The sequence below is a fragment of the Carcharhinus amblyrhynchos genome, chromosome 5 (assembly GCF_965287045.1).
Source record: "Carcharhinus amblyrhynchos chromosome 5, sCarAmb.v2.hapA, whole genome shotgun sequence".
NCBI lineage: Eukaryota > Metazoa > Chordata > Chondrichthyes > Carcharhiniformes > Carcharhinidae > Carcharhinus > Carcharhinus amblyrhynchos.
In genome coordinates this window covers 59,775,758-59,796,564 of record NC_137328.1, presented here as the reverse complement: position 1 = coordinate 59,796,564, position 20,807 = coordinate 59,775,758, and positions in this window count along the sequence as shown.

Below are 20,807 nucleotides of genomic sequence, written 5' to 3'. Positions count from 1 at the left end.
ATCCAATCTAGTGCATATGTAACTCCAAACCCACAGCCATGTGTGCTCTGAAATGGCCTAGCAAGCTACTCGGTCATAACAGAAAGGTATAACAAGAATAAAAACAGATGTACCACCTGGCATTGACCTAGGTCCTTGTTTTAGACATGAGAAAAACACATTTAGCTAGTTGACCCTGAAAAGTCATCCTCTTGAATATGTAGGAGCTTGTGCCAAGATTGGGAAAGCTGTCCCACAATATGGTCAAGCAACAGCCATACTCATGGAATCAGACATCTCAATAAATGTTCCAGATTCATTTAGAGTCATGCCTCTATGACTTGTCCCAGTATTACACAGCTGAGATGGAGTAGCCTTCAACATCAGCTCTGAAAATCTCATGGTATCAAGTCAAACACGGGCAACTAAACCTCCAACTGCTTACCACTTTACACCTCCCCTCAGCTGATGAATCAATATTATTCCACCTTGTACACAAGTTGAGAGGAACACTGGGAGTAGCAAAAGTACAGAAGGTACTCTGAGAGAGGAGTATGATGATTCCCAAGAGTGACTTGATGGCACCACTACTCTAATGTTTATTCTTTCATGGGATGTGGGCGACACTGACAAAAACAGCAATTGTTACTCATCCCTAATTGCTTCTGAGAAGATGGTGGCGAACTGCCTTCTTAAGCTGCTGCATTCCATCTGGTGTAGGTAATAGTGCTGTTAAAAAGGAATTCAGATTTTGATCCAGTGATAGTGGACAAATGACAATATAATTCCTAGTCAGAATGGCTTGCAGGGGAACTTGCAGGTGAAGGTGTTCCCAAGTGTCTGGTGCCCTTGACCTTGTAGTTGGTGGAGATCATGTCTTTGGAAAGTACCATCGAAGGAACCTTGGCAAGTTGCTTCAGTGCATCTTGTAAATGGTGTACACTGTTACCACTTAGTGCAGTGATGGAGGGAGGGAAAGTTTAGGGTTGTGGATGGGGTGCTAATTGTAGCGTAAAGGGTGATAGCAACTGAGCATGTGTCTAAGGAGCTTTGTTACAGTGATGTCAGTCATTGACAGGAGATGAGAGTGAAGCATGTCAGGGCATAGCTCCTGCTGTCTTGTTCTTATTTAGTCTTTGTAAATAGTTAGCATGTAAATAAATGTTTTTGAACTGCCTCCAGCATGATCTCTTCTAGAGCAAGAAACCAACAAATCCTGAGATAAATCCACAATTACAGACCAATCATGTGAGCTGCTTTGTCCTGAATATTGTGCTTCTTGAGTGTTGTTGGAGATGCACTTTTCCAGGCAAGTGGACAGGAATCCATCACAAATCGAATTATTGTCAGACAATGGCCATCTCAAGCAAGAGAGAATTTAAGCATCTGCCCTTGATGTTCAAAATGAAATCACCTACTATTAACATTGTGGGGCTGACCATGGTCCTGAAACTAGGCCAAGCATATAAATATTGTAATATTAACAATAGGTCAGAGGCTGGGAATTCTATGGCAAATGACTCACTCCTGATTCTCCAAAGTTTATTCACCATCTACAAGGCACAATCAAGTCAGGCGTGTGATGGAATATTCTTCACTTGCCTGGTTGATTGAAGTTCCAACAATGCCTGAGAAGCCTGATACCATCCAGGACAAAGCAGTCCGTTTGATTTGCACCCCATCCATTACCTTAAACATTCACCACCTCTGTCACCACTGAACTGCAATGTTTCTAGAAGGCAGTTCACCATCACATTCTCAAGGGAAACTTGGGATGGGCAATATATGCTGGCCAGTTAGCGACGCCTGTGTCCCATGAATGATTATAAAAAAAATGTGCACTGCATCAACTCACCAAGGCTTTGTGGACAGCTTTTCCCAAACCTGTGACCTGTACTTGCTAGAAAGACGAGCTGGATGCAGAAGGATGTTGCCACCTGCAAGTTATCCTCCAACTCATGTAACATCCTGACTTGTTCTTTCTTCTTTGCTAGGTGAAAACCTTGGCAGTTCCCTACCTAACAGCACTGTGGAAGTAACTTCAACACACAGACTCCAGCAATTTAGGAAGGTGGCTCACCATCACCTTCTCAAAGACAATTCGGGATGGGTAATAATAATCTTTCCAACATTCCCATGGCCCTGTGAATGAATGAATAAAAGGAAACAAAAATTCTGTCAGCTATTAGTCACAGACTGTCGAGCTAGTGATGGATATTTGCTATGGTGAAACTAGCTGGAACTTTGGTCAGGGTGGTGTGAAGAAACAAGTACTGTCCTCAGACTTCATTTCAGTGAGAACACTTATATCCAGAAATGATAATGCATGATATTGATTTGTTAATAGAATTAATGATCAGAAAGAAAATGACCAACATTAATATACTTCCTTAACCTTTATTTATTGACACACTGTATTTGTTACCTGTTACCGTGCAAAGTACCATTCTTTCATCAATTTTAACAAAGTGTTGAGCTTGACGGTAGTAAGGAAATTAACAGTGTTAAATAAAGAGTTTTGCCGCAGCTAATGGTTCAGTTAAGTGAAGTCTCATTATATTGTAATAGTGCCAAGCTAATTGATGTTATTATTAGTGCTTGCACAGAGCCCTTGAAGCAGAGGTCGTTTAAATTATCTTTAGTCTTGAAATGTCAGATGTGATAGTGTAATTATACCTTGTAAATGCTGACTGTCATAAGACATCATGGTTAATTGAGGTTTACAGAGAACTGTTTTTTTTATGTTCAATTGAGCATCATCTTTTTGGTCAGGTTTGTGACAGCAGTGGTGGACAGCAATGGGTAATTTATAAAAATAAAAATCGCACAATAATATATAATTATTAATAAGGCTGGTTTGAAAAAGCTCAGCTGCAAAAAAAGTGAATGGGATGTTTAAATCAAAATGAACAACGCATTGAAGAAACAAGTGGAGAAGCTAAAAGCTTTGTCATTCTTTGACAAAAAAGCAAGCAAAATTCAAACCTGTAAATATTAAAATCATATATAACCATATGTATTGTTTCAACTTAGTTCTAATTTTATCTTTTATGACAATTAGTAGTGATTTTACTACCTTTTTTTGCCATTTATATTTCAATTGATATATGTTTCCACTCCTTTATTTTTCCAAAGATTGTAGAATGTCTTCTGCTGAGCACCTGAACAGGAGCTATTTCCATGACAGCCCAGTATCCGTCCTTGATGAGCTGACAAGAAGGATGTTTTGCTCAGGGCAATGTGCTCCCTGCAACACCCTCTAATCCCTCAGGCCAGACCTGAGGTAAAATGCCAAACTCTGCTGTGCTGCTCCCTCTAGTGGCCTGACAAAGCGCTCATGTGACTCACCTAATTCAGATGAATGAATTGAAACTGCAGGAAACTGAAAACTTGAGTGATGACAGGCGAGCATTGCAATATTTGTGTCACTGGATGGATCATTCGTTATGCTTTATTAAACCCCTCCATTTATATCATAGATTATTTAAGCAGTTTAAACCTCTGTTGGTTGTTTGTTGGTTATTGTTCCCCATGTAGACCAGCTGTCTGCCCTTCCACCATTCCTTGGATAAATTCAATGTATTGTGCTCTGAGATGTAAATCAGGATGATCAAGAGATAAAGACCAGCCTCCATATGTGGGCAATAATTGGAGTTTAATGGTGTCAGGTCAAATATTAACGCCTGCAACCATGATGAGAGCAGTTGGTGCTAACTGTAATTAGTCAAGTACCTTTGGCACCTCCAGAAAGTGCCAACATCTTTGGGTGATACAAGTCATGGGGTTGTGGGTGGAATCTCTGATACAGGAAATGTCAACAAAAGGCAGATGAGCTATTCCTCATCTTAGCTACAATTAGCAAGCTTCGGCACCATATTACAGTGCAGAAGAAATCAGTGCAAGGGTGGCCATGCACAATCTAAAACTTAACATCATGAATGAATTCCTGGCTTGAAAGAGATGTGGAGAGCAGTGACAGGAGGTCTGATAGTAGCTGGCTCTTGATGCTGATAATGCTGCTGATGGTGATGATGGACGATAGACTTCAGGGAGTTCATCAGGAGTGTGAGAAAAGGACTCCAAGGATAAAAGAGGAGAGGTAGAAGTGGCAATTGTGAAGGTACAGAGATCTAGAAACTGTGGCTTGAAATTGAGATAAAGAAAATGAGAATATATGTACAGAGAAGGTTGGTGATGAGACATATATTGGTTTTAACATTGCGTATGAAGTTTGGATGGCATAAAAGACGAGGATTGTGTAATAAGTATGTGGACGCTGATGTCCCTTCACCTTTGTAAATAAAATCCCTTTATTTACAAATCTAACAGCAGTACACAGAGAGCTATCAGTTAGCAGCCTACCTCCCAGGGTATCAGAGGAACTGACACTTGCAAGGCAAAGACTCCCTGATTGGCCCATCAATTAGATCCTTTATTCAGGGAGTTAATACTCCAGTAGGCCAAACTCAATGGCCTGACTGAAGTCATTACAGGTTGGAAAATGATTATAGGTAGTAACAAAAGTGTTCAAAACCCATGTGAGGAGAAAGACCTAGAGAATTTGAGAGTGGAAATACAGATCCCTGTCGTTTATCCCTATTGCACTGCTTGTAAATCTAAATGTTTTCCTCAATCTCCATAATGTTTGAAAAGAATGCATGATTAAAACAGGAAAACAAATTCATGCAGATCTATCTGTAGAAACAAATCAGTATCCACAACAACACTATTTGTTCTTGAAATAATTTTTGTCTTGTGCCTCCATTAATTGACCAAAAATAATTATTGTTTGATCAAAGCATTTACTATTCATTTTCTTGTATTTCACAGGTGTTCTAAATGCAGTGAAAATAGCAAACAAGGAATTGACATTTATGCATCATTGAATAGAATTTTGATGTATCTCACGCTGAACACCAAGCTGCAAGAACTCCTAATTTCAACAGAAAACATAACCTGTGCTACAGAGGCCTTGGAAAATATCTTTACAGGTGTGAATATGACAACAACAGTAAGTGCAGGAATTATGCTCATATTTTAGAAAAGCAAACCAAATCTATGATCCCGGAAAGCAGCAGTAACAACAATATTCTATAGTGTTTTCTTACAAATGTATGTTTGGGCAATCCTCTGGGCTGAATGAATCATCAGTACAACCCACTGAAGCTAACTGCTCCTGTCTAATGTTGCTGTGAAGCTCTCTGTGCTTATGTTCAATTTTTAGAACTGAATATAATAATTTGTGCTAAATCTGTGCCAGCTGAGGGAAGTGCAAAGTTGTTCAGTTTTCAGTACTGTTAGGCTTCACTTTATTGGTGCATCTGTATAATTAAAATGACTTAAGCTGTCAGATAGAACTGTACATAAACTTAGAGATGAAAATCTTACTTTTTATGTATTACGAGAAAGTTTTTAATTTGGCACTTTCTTAAGTGCCAAAATATTGGACTTTAAGAAAGAACATGGGGAATTATAGTGAGGGCACATTTGCACATGTGGGCACCAGTGAGTCTAGCATTAGTTGTAAACAAAACCCAAGGCTGCAATGCTGATTGACTAAGTTGATGAGTGCAATGTTAAATATTAATCTTTGATCTCCAATAAAATTTGTTAGTTTGCATTTGAAATTAGTGATTATGCATTTTCTTCCAATATGATTATTCCTCGACAAGAATTTTGTTGCTCTGGGATTTAGTAAAGAGCCCAGATCCCTACAGTACTGAGGATGCATTTTAGCAACAAGCTGTAGTGCTGATTTTGGAAAGTTTACAACTAATATATGAATAGGATAAATTTTTAACTGTGTAATAATTTTAATCTGATCCAAAAATTAAAAAAATGGATATACAAATTGCTTACTGTGGTGTTCAGGTATTATTGGTGGCTTTACAATTTGCAGAGAAGTGTTGTTTCATCGTTTGAGCTGTGAAAAAAAATTCAGATTAATATACACAATATTTTCAGTACTGAGTTTCCTGTATAAAACCTAGTACTCCCATAACGTTCTGGCAGTGATGCATTAGGACCACTTGTTCAATAGTACAAGTTGCCCATTTCTTGACTGTACAAAACAGCCTCAATTACCACATAAGTTGTCAGCCTTCAAACACGGTTTGAAGATCCATCTTCTTTCTTCAGTGGTGGTTGGTGATGTTGGATGCCTTTTAAGTATGACACCAGATATGATGGTGGGCCACATGCAATCAATCAATGGGTTGAAAGGCCTCTTTCTGCACCATAACATTTTTAAGGTTCGAAGGCCATCCCGCGATGGAATATGGCACTAAACCTCACAGCATAATTAATCAGGCCTGGGTTGGAAGATATGGCATGATTTTCCATTAGCCTCCACAGTGGGAAACACTCCCCCTCCCTGCCTCCACCATGGGACATAGTCTCCTCCTGGGAGAATTCTGCCCATCATCCCTGTACTTGCTAATTTACATTAAAATTGCAATGTTTGTATTTACATTCCTTCAGGGCCTTGGCCACTCCACCTGTCTCTGTAAGCTCCTTTTGCCCTACCTTGCCACTTTCTTCCTGCTTATTTTGCCCCTTCATAGGCAGTTGTGATATCAGCAATCTATTCAGACCCGGTAATTCCATCTGAAAATCCCTCAGTATCTCCACCTTTAATACCTAACTCTTTGACCAAGCATTAATGGCAGTAATTTCTATAAGATTAGAGTTTCCCATGCAACGGTACATTGTAAAAACAGTAGAAATTTTATATAAGATAATAAAAAAGCAACATGCTACAAATCTCAAGTCTGTACGTTAAGTTCAAATTATTCCCTGGCGTGAAACAGAAGACAGACATGATAAAAACAGATCAAATGAACATATAAAACCTCAGAAGGAAATCAGAATGTATTTTGTAATTTAAATTCCTAATATCTTCTTATTTGGCTTGGAATTCCTTTTTATAATTCTGTCTCAATGCAGCACTGTGAGACACTTATCTATGTTAAAGGTATTATCTAAATCCAAATCCTTCTTCTTGTTGTTAGACTCATAATTCATGACTGTGGACATATTAATCATGCTTGTTAAATGGTTCTGAGTTATAACAGGTGGTGGATTGTTGCATGAAAAAGGTGTCAGGCCAGCAACCAACGCCATAGACATTAATATGCGAGGTAATGTCATTGGCATTGTGCACCAGGGAGTGTTTTTAAATAAATTGGGAGGTATTGTTTATTGGGACTTTTGAATATGTGTTCCTTCAGTTGTTCTTTGTCTTTGTGGGAATCCTCCCAATCTGTAGATGTGGATTCTAGCTCTCTTTGTTTCTCGGGATCAATGGAGAAAGTAACAACCTGTGAAGCCAAGCTGAGTCAAAGATTGGTGACCTTCTTGAAACAGTGATGAGCTGCTGCCTGCCTAATATGATAAAGCTTACCTGAGGCCCTCCCTTTGGAGACGCATTGCTTTAAAAATGAAGTGTAACACCTTAAAATGATGGTGTGCTAGACAAGCTAACCTTGCATTGTTACCTCACAACATCAGGCACCTGGGTTTGATTCCTGGCTTGGATCGTTATCTGTGGGGAGTCTGCACATTCCCCCCATGTCTGTGTGGGTTTCCTCCGGGTACTCCGGTTTCCTCCCACTGTCTGAAAAAGTTCTGGTTAGGTGCATTGGCCATACTAAATTCAGTGTGCCCGAACAGGTGCCGGAGTGTGGTAACTAGGGGATTTTCACAGCAATTTCATTGCAGCGTTAATGTAAGCCTACTTGTGACTAATAAATAAACTTTAACCTTAAATTTGATAGATTTGTTATTTTTAGCACAGCTGTGTGGAAAAATTTCTCAGCATTAAATTACATCTTTAATTTATCTTCCAAGTTTTTATGTTTTTATCGGGAAGCTCCTTGCAATTTTAATGATTTTACTGCCTGAGTAAATGGAATTGAGGCATAGAGAATATTTGTTGCAGTGTTAAACCAGTATGCATATTTTAAATGTATCACATTGTAAATGATTACCATAAGGGTATCAAACTCAGCAATTTGACTAATTATGAGGTGAGGGATTGAATTAACTTAAACAAATGTGCATATTTTTATGTTTGAAACCTTTATGCCAGCAATGCAATATGTTACACTCAAACCAAGTTTTATTAGCACTGATAGACTTAAGGTAATATTTTTAGTGACATCCTTTTTCATACATGACAGAATTTTCAATTAAAAATAAATGTTTAAACTGTACTACAATGTGAAGCAACACTAATAGGTTTTCTAGCACTGCTGCTTAGTTCAAATGTGTGCAAGGAAGCTATTTGTATAGCACTGTATTACTGCAGTATTCTGAATAAATACTGAAGGAAAGAATTACAGTCGCAATATGTTGGTGAAGAAAAATAATTTATAGGTTTCAATTGGCACAAGGCAAGCCATGTTCGACATGCACATATTAATGACAGTTGCTCCTATAAGAAAAAAGATGCTTGCATTGTGACGGAACATTGTAGAGACTGTAGAAGTTGTATAGAGGATGATGAAAAAGCAACATGCAGCAAATTCTAAATCTGTATATTAAATGAGAGTGATTCACTGGCATGAGAGGGAAGACACTGAATAAAGGCATGATAAAAATAAATCAAATGACCATATAAAATCTCAAAGGGAAATCAAAACCTTTCTTGTAATTCAAAATATGCGCATATCATTTTATTACATTACTTGATGGAATTGAATAAATGTAAAGCATTCAAAATGTCTTCACACGATTTGACATTGAGAGGTAGTTCTGTTCAGTACTTTAAAAACACACAAACTTAACAAATAAATAAATAGATGTTCCGAGCAGATTGTAAAGAATGTTGCAGAAAGATTGCCGTGGTCACTATGGGCAGGATTATACACTTCTGCTGTAATACCATTGGGACTCATTGCCCCAGAGAACCTGCCACAGAGAACCTGTCCCAGAGAACCTGCCACAGAAAACCTGTCTGTCCCGAAGCTCACTTATCTGTAAGGTCAACTCATCAAAACATTTCTGTGGTTTTCCTGGAGGATTTGATGGAAGCACCATGGGATGGCAGAGAGGGGAATACTGGGAACAGGCAGCTAGGCAAGGACTGTTCACTAACATTAAAGAGCTGCTTTTTTTAGAATTTCAAAACTGTGGAGCACAAAGCAACAAAGAAGAACTGGGTCAGATTGGAAGTGTCTCTATTGCAAGAACCTGGAGGTGTGATGTATAGTTAGAGTGACCCTATCTTTATGCTCATAAGGTATTTAAGCTCAAAGTTTTGGGAATCTAAAAAAAAATCTTAGAAGTCAGCTGGAGGGTAGAAACAATGAATACATTTTATGATGGAGATAATTGCAGGTTCTAGAGATGAATGTTGGTAATCACTGCTAATAAATCCGATTGTTAAACTGATTTAACTTTGCTTATACAGTTGTGTTACTGTCATTGAGGCACTGTGCTCGACCATCATTCAACTCATGAGGACACTCCTATTTTCCTGTCACCTCCTCCAGTGACATTTGTGATGGGTTTTGGTCCACGGTTACTTACAGGCAGCAGATTATGATGATCTGATGAAAGTTATGTAGCAGAGACAATGGGAGACTGGCTAGGAGAGCAGTACACAATTTGGGAGGTGACAAGGGCACGGGTGAGATAATGGCAGCGACAATCAATATAATGAATATATCTTATTAGATTAAATGTTGATTATGAAGGGATAAGATAGTAAAGAAACAAACAAATAGGTCCTGATCTTCCAAGTAGCAACAATTGTCATCAGATTGTAACCCCACTCAAACTTTCCCACAGCTTGCATTTCTTGCGAGTTCTTCTGAGCCTGGTTTCTAATGAAATTCAGATTTCCATTTTCTTCAGAAAGCTCCATCACACACTGGGGGAAAGCCAAGACCTGACCCCTTTTACAGCACTAGCTATTGTATGGTAAGTGTAAATGGCCAATGTGAATGTTAGTGAATAGCAGAATGGATGATTGAACAAGTGAGTAGGATTGATAGGTGAATGAGGTAAGTGGGCTGAGTGGGTGGGGAAAATGGGTAGGGTGGCACATGACTGAGGTGGCAGTCAGGTATGGTGACAGGTGGGTAGGATGACAGGTGTATGGGGTGTCAGGTGGGTAGGGTAGCAGGTCGGGATGGAAGCAAGTAGGGTAGTAGGTGGTAGATGGTAGATTGTGAGGGTAGCAGGTGGGTGAGGTGGCAAGTGGGTCATAGGATATTCTGGTCAGGGTGGGTACTGGTCATTTTGGTTCAGGATGTAGTTGGGTGGTGGGGCATAGGCAGGTCTAGTTGAGGGTTGGTCCGGTCTAGTTGAGGGTTAGTCCAGTCAGGTTGGAGATTATTAGGGCTGGGGAGTCGATGGGGAATTGATGTGTGGAGAGGGGATTGCAGTGGTCAGTTTGAATGATTGAGCGTCAGTTCTTTAGTTACCCAGGAATCGGACTCAGACTTTTCTCTCTAATATTTCCTGGGTATATATTCAGCTAAGTCCCACAGAAGCCTAACTCACTGCTGGAGACATTTGCACAGGGCCTTGAGGAACAGAGAATTTGCCCATCGGAAGTTCAAACTTCCCAGTTAAGTCCCACAGAGGTCAATGCATCAGGACCTCCTTGGAGTCCCAGTGCACATTTGGGTTGCACCTTCAGTCTCTGATGATCTGGAGACTGAAGAATCTGGACCATAGTTTCCAGTGATTGAGTGGTTTAGAAAGAGGGAGACATTGATAAAAGATTAAAGGGGTTAAATTGAGTAAACCCCTCCCTCCCTCAGGACAGATGTAGGGATAGTTGTGTGAATTAATCTGTGATTGGTCATTGTGTTGCAGGCAATGCACTAAAGTGGTGTTGGCTGTTGTTTTACATGATTGCTGTATACAGCCAGGGCTATCCATGCTGTTCATTGGCTGCACACATCAGCAAGGGGTCTAATATCACAGCTGGTTGACACCTCTTAAAAGGAATGGTACCTTGTGACTGGAAGAAATAATGGGAGTATTCCATTAATTGTATCTGCTGTAAAAGATTGAAGAATTAACATGTCAGAGAGTGTGCTGCAATGTATGTTGAGAATGCACTGGAGGCCTTGGTACAAGCTGTAGAGAGAAGGAATGACATCCTGTATTCAGAGAGGGGCAGGAGCATTCACATGATATTTTCAGGAGGATGGTGGAGGCTAATGCTAAGTATATAGCTCCAAGAATGTGAATGAAGTGCACAATGAAGTTTATCGAGCTGATACAAGCTGCCTAGGTGAGTGTTCAATCTTCAAATGGTATATCCTATCAACTGCACCACTGGCCTCATCCACTACTGAATTTATTTTTTACTATCACCCATTTACCAACAAAAGCTTCAGTCATATCCGCACTCGTACATATTTAAAAATTGTGTGAAGTCCTACACCCAAAACCTAAAAATACATACAATTTCACCAGCAGTCATAAAAATAATCTGGAAACTAATCTACAAATACCCCATGGGTCCTTTAAATAGCACTGGTGGACTGTTCCTCATTCTGTTTAACTCTGTGTTCTGATTTGCAAGGTTAAAATAGGACACTAGCTGGAATATGAAATTGGAAAATGGCTGAGATGTCTTCAAGTTAGCATTGCATACTAATTTACCTCATCTGCTTGCTGCTTTCCATGGTGGTCATTAGGTGAGGTTGGGCAAATGCCTATAATAAGATGGCACCAATGCCATCATAAATGCTCTCAGACTGCACTTTCATAATTTAATAAGTCTTGTAATGCCCCCAAAATATTTGTGCCATGTGTGCAAGCTTTCTGGTGATTGGGTGAGCAGTAATGAACAGTGAGATTTACACTGGCAGCATGCCCATTCCATAGTCATGAGAGTCTTTCACCATTTTGCCATCTTAACTATGCCCACATGCATAATGTTACACAGTGATAAGTCTGAGCACAGAAAAGAGATTGGAGGAATTTCCACCCATTTGTTTAGGAGCCTCTCAGAACAGATTATTTTGTTGAATAAAGTACATTATTTGAAAAACCAGGGGGACTGAGGTTAATTGTACAACCTTCTAAGAGCCAGCAGAAGTCTGATGGGTCAAATGGCGTCCTTCTTTGCTGTATTACTAATTTTGTATGCTATAATATGGTAGCAATTTTATTGAAGGGCCTCTGGAAACCTGGGCACATGGCTTCACAAGGCTTTCCACAACCCATTTGGGATATTACTTCCTCAAAATGTAATGAAATATTATAGTTCTTATTATCCCCTTTCTCCTGTTTTGAACAACATTAGATTCTTTGTGTGATTCCAATGATCTTGATGTAGATGAATCATCAGTGAAGATTTTGGAAACATTTTCTGCAATGTATGAAATGATATGTATGAAATCTATGTGTATATAATGAAACTTTTCCAGGAGCTAAGGAACGAGTAAATTTATTTTCTTCATGGCAACGACAAATATGGAGCGATACACTTGTGATTCGGAAGACTTATAGTGAAAATCTATTACAAACTTATTATAAAAAACCATGGGGATGATTTTTGTTTCATTACTGCTCTATTTTCATTGAAAATATAGTGATGTTGGTTGGCAGGACCTATCACCAAGGGGTTGGAAAACCAGCAACCATCGATTCATTTTTTTTGGTGGGAGTTCCCGGCCGATGGAATTAAATTTATATTTTAAAGTTTGTGCTGAAATTGTTTCAGAAACAAGCACAGTGCAAACTTCAGGCAAGCCCGATGATCGGCAGGCAGGATTTCCACTTGAACATTGGCAGGAACCCAATCTTAAGTAAATCATGATCCTGCGCTGGCTTAATAACCCAAAACAACCCAATAAATGACCCAGTGGTAGAAGTCATTTTCAACTATATTTAAAGGAATCATTTGCTGCACTTAGATAAATTGCTGCTGTATTTCTGGTGACTTTTGATTGAGAGGTTGTGTAGTTTTGAATATTTTGATTGATTGATTTATTTATTAGTGACACAAGTAGGCTGAAGTTACTGTGAAAATCTTCCTAGTCTCCACACTCCAGCTCCTGTTCAGGGACACTGAGGGAGAATTTAGCATGGCCAGTGCACCTAACCAGCATGTCTTTTGGTGAGAGGAAACTGGAGCACCCGGAGGAAACCCGCACAGACATGGGGAGAATGACACAGACAGTGACCCAAGCTGGGAATTGAATCAGGTCCCAGGTGCTGTGAAGCATGTTGGCACAGTGGTGCTAACCACTGTGCCAACATGCTACCCACACCTAATTTTGTCAGTACGATTGCTAACTCTTTCTCTGTCTCTTATTCTTAGAATCATAGAATTGTAGAATCCCACAGGGCAGAAGGAGGCCATTTGGCCCATCAAGTCTGCACCAACCACAACCCTACCCAGGCCCTATGTCCATAACCCTATGCATTTACTCCAGCTAGTCCCCCTGACATAAAGGGGCACTTTAGCTCAGCTAATCCACTTAACCCACACATCTTTGGAAGAAACTGGAGCACCTAGAGGAAACCCACGCAGATCCAGGGAAAATGTGCAAACTTCACACAGATAGTGACCAAGCTGGGAATCGAACCTGGATCCCTGGTACTGTGAAGCAGCAGTGCTTACCACTGTGCCACCCCTAAGTAAAGTCACCGTCGTCTCAGATGACCATAGATTAATCTTCACTTTGAGAGTTGACTGATTTAATCTGAGGATCACCACACCTCGGGCAAGGGGCAAGGTTGAGAAGTCAGGGCCTTCTTGACTAACCTGAGTAGGTACAGGAATTGAACCCAAGCTGTTGGCATCACTCTGCATCACAAACCAGCCATCCAATCAAGTGACCTAAGCCAAACAGACCTGGCTTTTGCTTTCATGGAGTTTCCTGCAAGGAGATTCATTGTGGCGAGAGATGAAGGAGCAAGAAGAGGATCAAAGAGCTCCAGATGCCGGGAAAGCAGTGGAGGAGAGCTTCACATTTCAGGAAGAACATATTAGCCTTGGATAGGGTGCAGATGCAGATTCACCAAAATGAAACTGGGGATTAAGGGCGATAGACTATAAGGACAGATTCCATGAGCTATCCTATTCATTGAGTACAGAAGGTTAAGGTGTAATATGTTGGAAAAATTTAGTAAGGTGGATGTTGAGAAATTATTTCCTCTGGTAGGACAGTCCAAAACAAGACTGCCTGATATTAAAATTGGAGTTAGATCATTCAAGGATGATGTCAGCAAGTACAGAAACAGGGTGGGATTTTACTGCCTCGCCCAACCTGAGACTGGAAAATCCCGCCCGAGGCCACTGGACATTTCCATTGTCTGCCACTTGCCCACTCTGATTTCGTGATGGGTGGGGCGGTAGAATTCCGGCAATGTCAAGTCCGGCTATCCAAAAGCCTGAGTTGTCCAGAAGCAGGACATTTTTTATAAGCTTTGACACTGCAATTTTAATTCTTATTAAATGAGCAAAATAACTTACTGGAACAGTTCAGCAAGGTGCTGCATGGACGAAACATTGGCTTCACATATCAGCCTTTCTTCCGTGCATGGACTGGCCCAATGACCTTTGACCCTGACTGATCCCTCACGGCCTGAACACATAATGAAGGTGAATCAGTCCAAGGGTTCTCAGTTTCACTGTTAGCTAGGGCGATCCACTCCATCGCTGTGCTTGAAATTATTTGAACTGGATGATAGGTCATGTTTGCACGCGTATGGAAAGCAGTGGTTCCCTTGTAGCTTCATTAATATGCTCATACTTAGAATAATTTACAAGTCAGCCTTTCATACCCTATGATTTTTTTCAAATATAATTTCTTCATTATTATGTTTTCTTGCTTCATCTTTAATAAAAAGAAACTTAAAGTCATTTGATCTCATGTGTCTCTTATCAATTGAATTGAGATTTCAGTTGTTTCCCTGAGAACTGGTGAGGTTTGAAATCTGGCATGGACTTATTCCTGAACCCCCTCATGAAGTCTGATGGTGGTTGCTTGGGAACCAGGGCAATGGCTGCATGCATGGCTCATGAAACCATAGAGAAGCCCATAGATCATTAGCTGAAATGTGACACATCGTGCTTTACACATCCACAAGAACAGACTAATGGGTCCACTAAGCAAAGCCAGGTTTTTACTGACAGACTGCAGCTTAGCCCACAAAGAGTTTTCCTCATTATAATGATTTGCTGTATCTAGCTTAACTTTGTGTTACAATTGGGGTAACACCTGGTCCCACAAATGAAGAGGGGCCTTGAGCACCAGGAGGATGAAAGCTGTGAAGCAGGTGGGCTCAAAAGCAACCAGCAAACTGAGCTCATTGGCCGCAGATCACTGAAGAGTATTTCACTGGAACAATCCCTGTTCCTCCAACAGTCATTGCCAGCATCCCTGCCAATCCTTTCAGCCTCCAATAAATTACATCCACCCAAAGAACAATTGAGATTTAGGTCAACTAACACTCACAGGTCATCAGATATCCTCAGAGCCCAGTTTGTATATAAAGATGTTAGAAAATAATTTATAATTCCCTAATTTCTCTTACAAATGTTAATGTTTTGCTGGCTTTGAGGGTATTGTCTAATGCTGGGATTACTTGCTCACTTAGTTAATCTGGTGCAACCCTAATTGTTGCATTGGAAGTTGAAGGCACCTGTGGCTCAGCTGAGGGTCTTTGATAGTTGGTGACCTCTAGGGTCTGGCTGTCAACAGACTGGTGAATGCTGAGGTAACCTGGTCTGGGAGGTTTGCTGGAAGTAGACTGGAAATTGGTTAAAGGGGTGGTGGGTACAGTGAAATTCTTGTGAGAGAGAACAATGTGTAACACATATTTGTTATTGTCAGAGGTGTGTGTACGTATTACATAGAAATAACAAGGACAAGAAAACATTGAGGGAGCTGAGTAGTTTATAAGCCCCACAACATTGTTTCAACATTAGGCAGAGCATAAATCAGGAAATTAGAAGGTAATATAATAATCACAGGAGATCTTAATTTTCATATAAACTTGTCAAATTCAATACTTTCAAGATCATTCTCTAGTTCAGAAAGTTAAGAAACCTGGAATAGTTAGTGGATGGTTTATTAAAGATTCTATTGCGCATTGAAAAAGCATTAATTAATGATCTTGTAATTTTGGATCCCACTCCCAGTGCAGCCTGTTTCTGAATCCTGAGTGACAGACTGCAACGTCAGGATTTTCCTGTAAATCTGTGCATGCCCACTTGTTCTGAAGTTGGGGTCTGTTCCAGAAGTGAATGCTGACAGTTTGTTGCCAAAACCCATTGACTCTTCATCACACACCAGGCAAAATCCAGACCCAGTCTCCTTACCTAAGGAAGCATATTGGAGGGAGTGCAGCATAGATTCTCATCTTGGGATGAGTGGATTGTCCTCCGAGGAGACACTGAGTAAACTGGGCCTACGTTCCCCAGAATGGAGGAGAATAATATGATCTTATTAAAACATTTAAAGTTCTTATGGCACCTGAAACATAAATACTGGGAGAATGTTTTCCATGACAGAGGAGTCTAGAACTAGGGTCAAAATCTCAGAATAACAAGTTGTCCAGTTAGGACTTGAATGAGAGAATCTCTTTCTCAGTGAGCAATGATTGAGGTATTTAAGACAGAAATTTATAAATGTTTGAGATATTCAGGAATAAAGGGAAACTTTTATAATATTGGAAGGTGGATCTGAGATTAGATGGTTGGAGATGATGCATTGAATGGTGGAGCGGGCTCGAAGGGTTGGGTTTCCTTTTCTTGCTCCTATTTCTTGTTTTCTTACCTTCTTATCACCAGGAGGGCTTTGCTACTTTGCTGCTCAATATCCACTCCAGCTTGGTACAGGACCAACCTGGAAAGGAGGAAATGGCACAAAGATAAGTGAGTAGTGTGGCGGGAAGGCAATACTAGATGAGGGGCAGTGCAATGCATTTCCAGAATGTCATGAGGCAGCAAGTTCCGTACGTGGAACAAATGAAAGGAGATGTATAACCGTATATTTGGTAATGTGTTCTCGGCCTTTTCTCTGTCATGCTATATGTAGTCCCTCTACAAATACGTTGATGGCAGTGCCTCCACTGGCTTAAGCGCTTGAACCTGATGCTGCCCCTCCAGAAGAGGGGTCATAACCCTTTGTTGTACCCTGAAAGAAGACTAGGAGTGGATTAATGTGCTTCCTGTTGTAGGTTGTTTGGCTCTGAGATGATCTAACATAGACTGTGTGCTGAGAGTAAGAACAAACATGTATGGGGAAGATGAAAGAGGCAGTAACATGTAATGGGTATGCTATTGCAACTAGAATAAGTACGGTGAAGTGTTCTACTGTGATTGGAGGAGTGGAATGCCAAATGGTGGAGAGAATCATAGGTAGTTCTAGAAAGGAAATATGGTAGTGTAGAACTGAGCAGAGATTTGGGATGGGAAAGGTGGCTTAGCTGAGTAACTCTAGGTGAAGTCATTGAATTTGCTCAACATTGCTACCATCTATGTACTCTGGACCTCCACTTTGCTGGGTACCTACTTCCTTGGAATAGAGTGGAAAATTGACAGAGTGTACATTGGGTGATTGTCATCCCATTTCACACACCTACTGAAGTTGTATTTTACCCTTGTGGTCTTGTATGTCATTTTCTTTTTGTTAGAACTTCCTGCCCATCAAGGAATCATACTTGTTTGCATTGGTCAACTGGGTGTTTTAATGTGTAAATTTGAATATTTCAGCTAATATCCAACCGGCAACTAAATACACTGCCAGTGCCATGTCAAAGGCTTGAAATATTCAGCAATAACTGTTTGACATTCAATTTGTGTAGTTACCATCAGTACGCTGTCAAAAATGTCTTCACATCAGATAATTAACAATCTAGCCCTAGATTTCTTTCAATTTTATTCATTTCTTTAGAAAATGTTGCTTTCTCCCACCAGATGGTACTTTCTATACTTAAGACCGTCTAACTGAATTACCCCTATCAAGCTTATTATCAATATTAGAAAATCACAGGTCTCAAAACTCAATGATTGTACTCTATTGGTCATAGCTGCTACATTGAATGCTCTATCTTTGAACATTTATATTTCTATTTTCCAACAAATGGTCCAGTTTTACCTTTTATCCTATGAAGCTTCCCTTTACTAGCAAACATTTTTTCAAAGCTGTTAAGGGTGGTACAGTGGCACAATGGTTAGCACTTCTACCTCACAATGCCAGGGACCCGGCTTCAATTCCCAGCTTCGGTCACTGTCTGTGCAGAATCTGCATGTTCCCCTCCTGTCTGCTTGGGTTCCCTTGGATGTTCCAGTTTCTAATTGTGATACTAATAAATTAAATGCATATTTTCTCAAGATCCACCCAATTACCATAACAAAATTACAAGATAAAATGAATCAGCCTATTTATCGAAATATTCAAGAATACTCAACCCAATATCGCCCTGTTACTATAGTCAGCTTCTTAATGAGTCCAGCGTTCAGGCCATGACTATTGCTCCTCGAAACCAATTCCAACTACTTGATCAACTTCTGCAAGAGGAATCATTTTCTGGGATCATTTTAAATTTACATTTTTGCCAATTTGAAACTGAATCCTTTGGCCCTTATTACAACTGTCTCTATTATGGATAATATTAAGGATAAGATGTGGGGCTTAGAATGCAGGGTACCAACCATTGTTTTAGCAAAAACAGTTTCAATTTCTTACACAGTTCAAACTGAAGATGAACCATTTTGAAACACCATGCTGACCAATTGTTGCTATCTTGAAATGATTTCTCAGAATCATCTCCAGAAGTCCAATCTCTTTAGTCCCTAGTGTTGTGAATACTCCTATGGAACATTGAGGTGAATCTGAGTTGCCTGATGATAGTGTGTTTGATACTATGCCATATGAGAATGATGTAGAATTAGATGCAAGAAAAGGTATGTACTGAGGTTCTAAATCATACCTCTAGGGTCAAGGACAACCAAATTCCAGAACATTGTATGCAACCAAAAGGCATAGATGTACTCATAATCAACTTTCTTAATCACCATGTATAATAATTAATGATGCCCAGTACTGTGTCTAGAGTATTGCTGATCCTATGTATAACATTGTAGTATAACATCTGTTGCCATGACCACAGTGGTAAAGCGGGAGGCATATAATATATATTTAAAAGCATTGTATGAATACTTTAAGAGCTGATTCGTGATTTGATGTTGATGTGATTAGGATATTTGCAGAGGCTGCTGCTTTACTTTCAGTTTGTAATGTAGAGAACATCTCTTTCAATAAAACCTGTTGTGTGTTGGTTTGAATCTACATGTGCAAACTGCTTTTCTTTTTGTCAAAACCCACAACTCCTAACATAGCAGTGCCCTGTCCCATCAGGATGAGTCTTCCAGTATCCTTTTAAAAGTGCTTTCACTCAATGTCTTAACTATGATCAAATTGACTTCCAGCAGTAAGGCTGTCTCTGGTAAATCCTGGATCTGTAAATCTCTACAATCCCGAGCTACCTCTTCAAGTAGGGAATTCATCTTCATTGGCCTTCTGCCTGGTGATTTTCACAAAGCAGTTTCAGCTTCTGCTTGGCACAGCAGCCCCTGTTTTTAGTGTTCCCCTCTCAGGTCAGAATTCTGTGCTCCTCCTTGGCTGATTCTGAGGCAGTGGGGGTGTGGGGAGGGGGTAAAATTGTAAGGATTTTTTTTTATTTGGACATGGGCGTCACTGGCTGGCCAGCATTTATTGCCCATTCCTAGTTGCCCAAGGGCAGCTGAGAGTCAACCACATTGCCAGATAGGCCAATCAGGTAAGGATGGCAGATTTCCTTCCCTAAAAGACATTAGTGAACGAGATGGGTTTTTCCGACAATCGAGAATGGTTTCAGGGTCATCAGTAGATTTGTAATTCCAGACATTTTTTATTGAATTCAAATTCCACTATCTTTCGTGGCAGGATTCGAACCCAAGCCCCCAGAACATTAGCTGAGTTTCTGCATTAATAGTCAAGCGATATCACTGGGCCACCAGCTCCCCCTGCAATTTCTCCCAGGGTCTTGCTGGTGGTGACCAGGCCATGATTTTAACTGGGGCAAGCAGGGCCTCAAAGGGGAATCGCGCCCTTCCCTGACATAATGGCCACTTAATGCCTGGCGGGCAGTGATAAATCATTTCTGCTGAGAGCAGAAATTGAACTAAGTCTGAACTGACAAAATTGGGGTAGCACCTCTATTAGAAGCAGCCTTTTGACTCATCCCTCCCTCCCCTTCTGGGACCTATCTCCTGATACCCTAATTATACCTGTTATAGTCCCACGTGCGTTCTTTACCCCCTAACTCCAGCATTCTCCCCCCTCCTTTAGCTCCTGCACCTAGCTACAGGTCCCAGTTCCCAGAGTTACTAACCAATCAGATGGGCCAGCAGTTCTCCTGGTGATGGGTGGAAATCCTACCTTCTGCAATTATTACTCACTAAAGTGTGAAATGGCTTTGGGCCTGTTGATGTCAGTGGATACGATTTCTCTGCTGATTCTGGATGAAAGAGTTCTGAAACCTCTGTCCTGGGTCTCCTGTTTGACTGAGACTGCCAATCATGTCATTAGTCACTTATAAAAAATCTTTCATGGCAATCACATGTTGCCCACTCCTGATTGCCCTTGAATTGAATGGCTTGCTAGACCATTTCAGAGGGCAGTTAAGAATCTGCCACTCTACTGTGGGTCTGGAGTCACAGGTAAGCCAGACCAGGCATGGATGATGGATTTATTTCTCTAAGAGAAGTTAATGAACCAGATGGGATTCAACAACAATGGATGATAGTTTCACGGTCTCCACTTTCAATTCCAGAATTGTTTTTTATGAATTGAAATTAAATT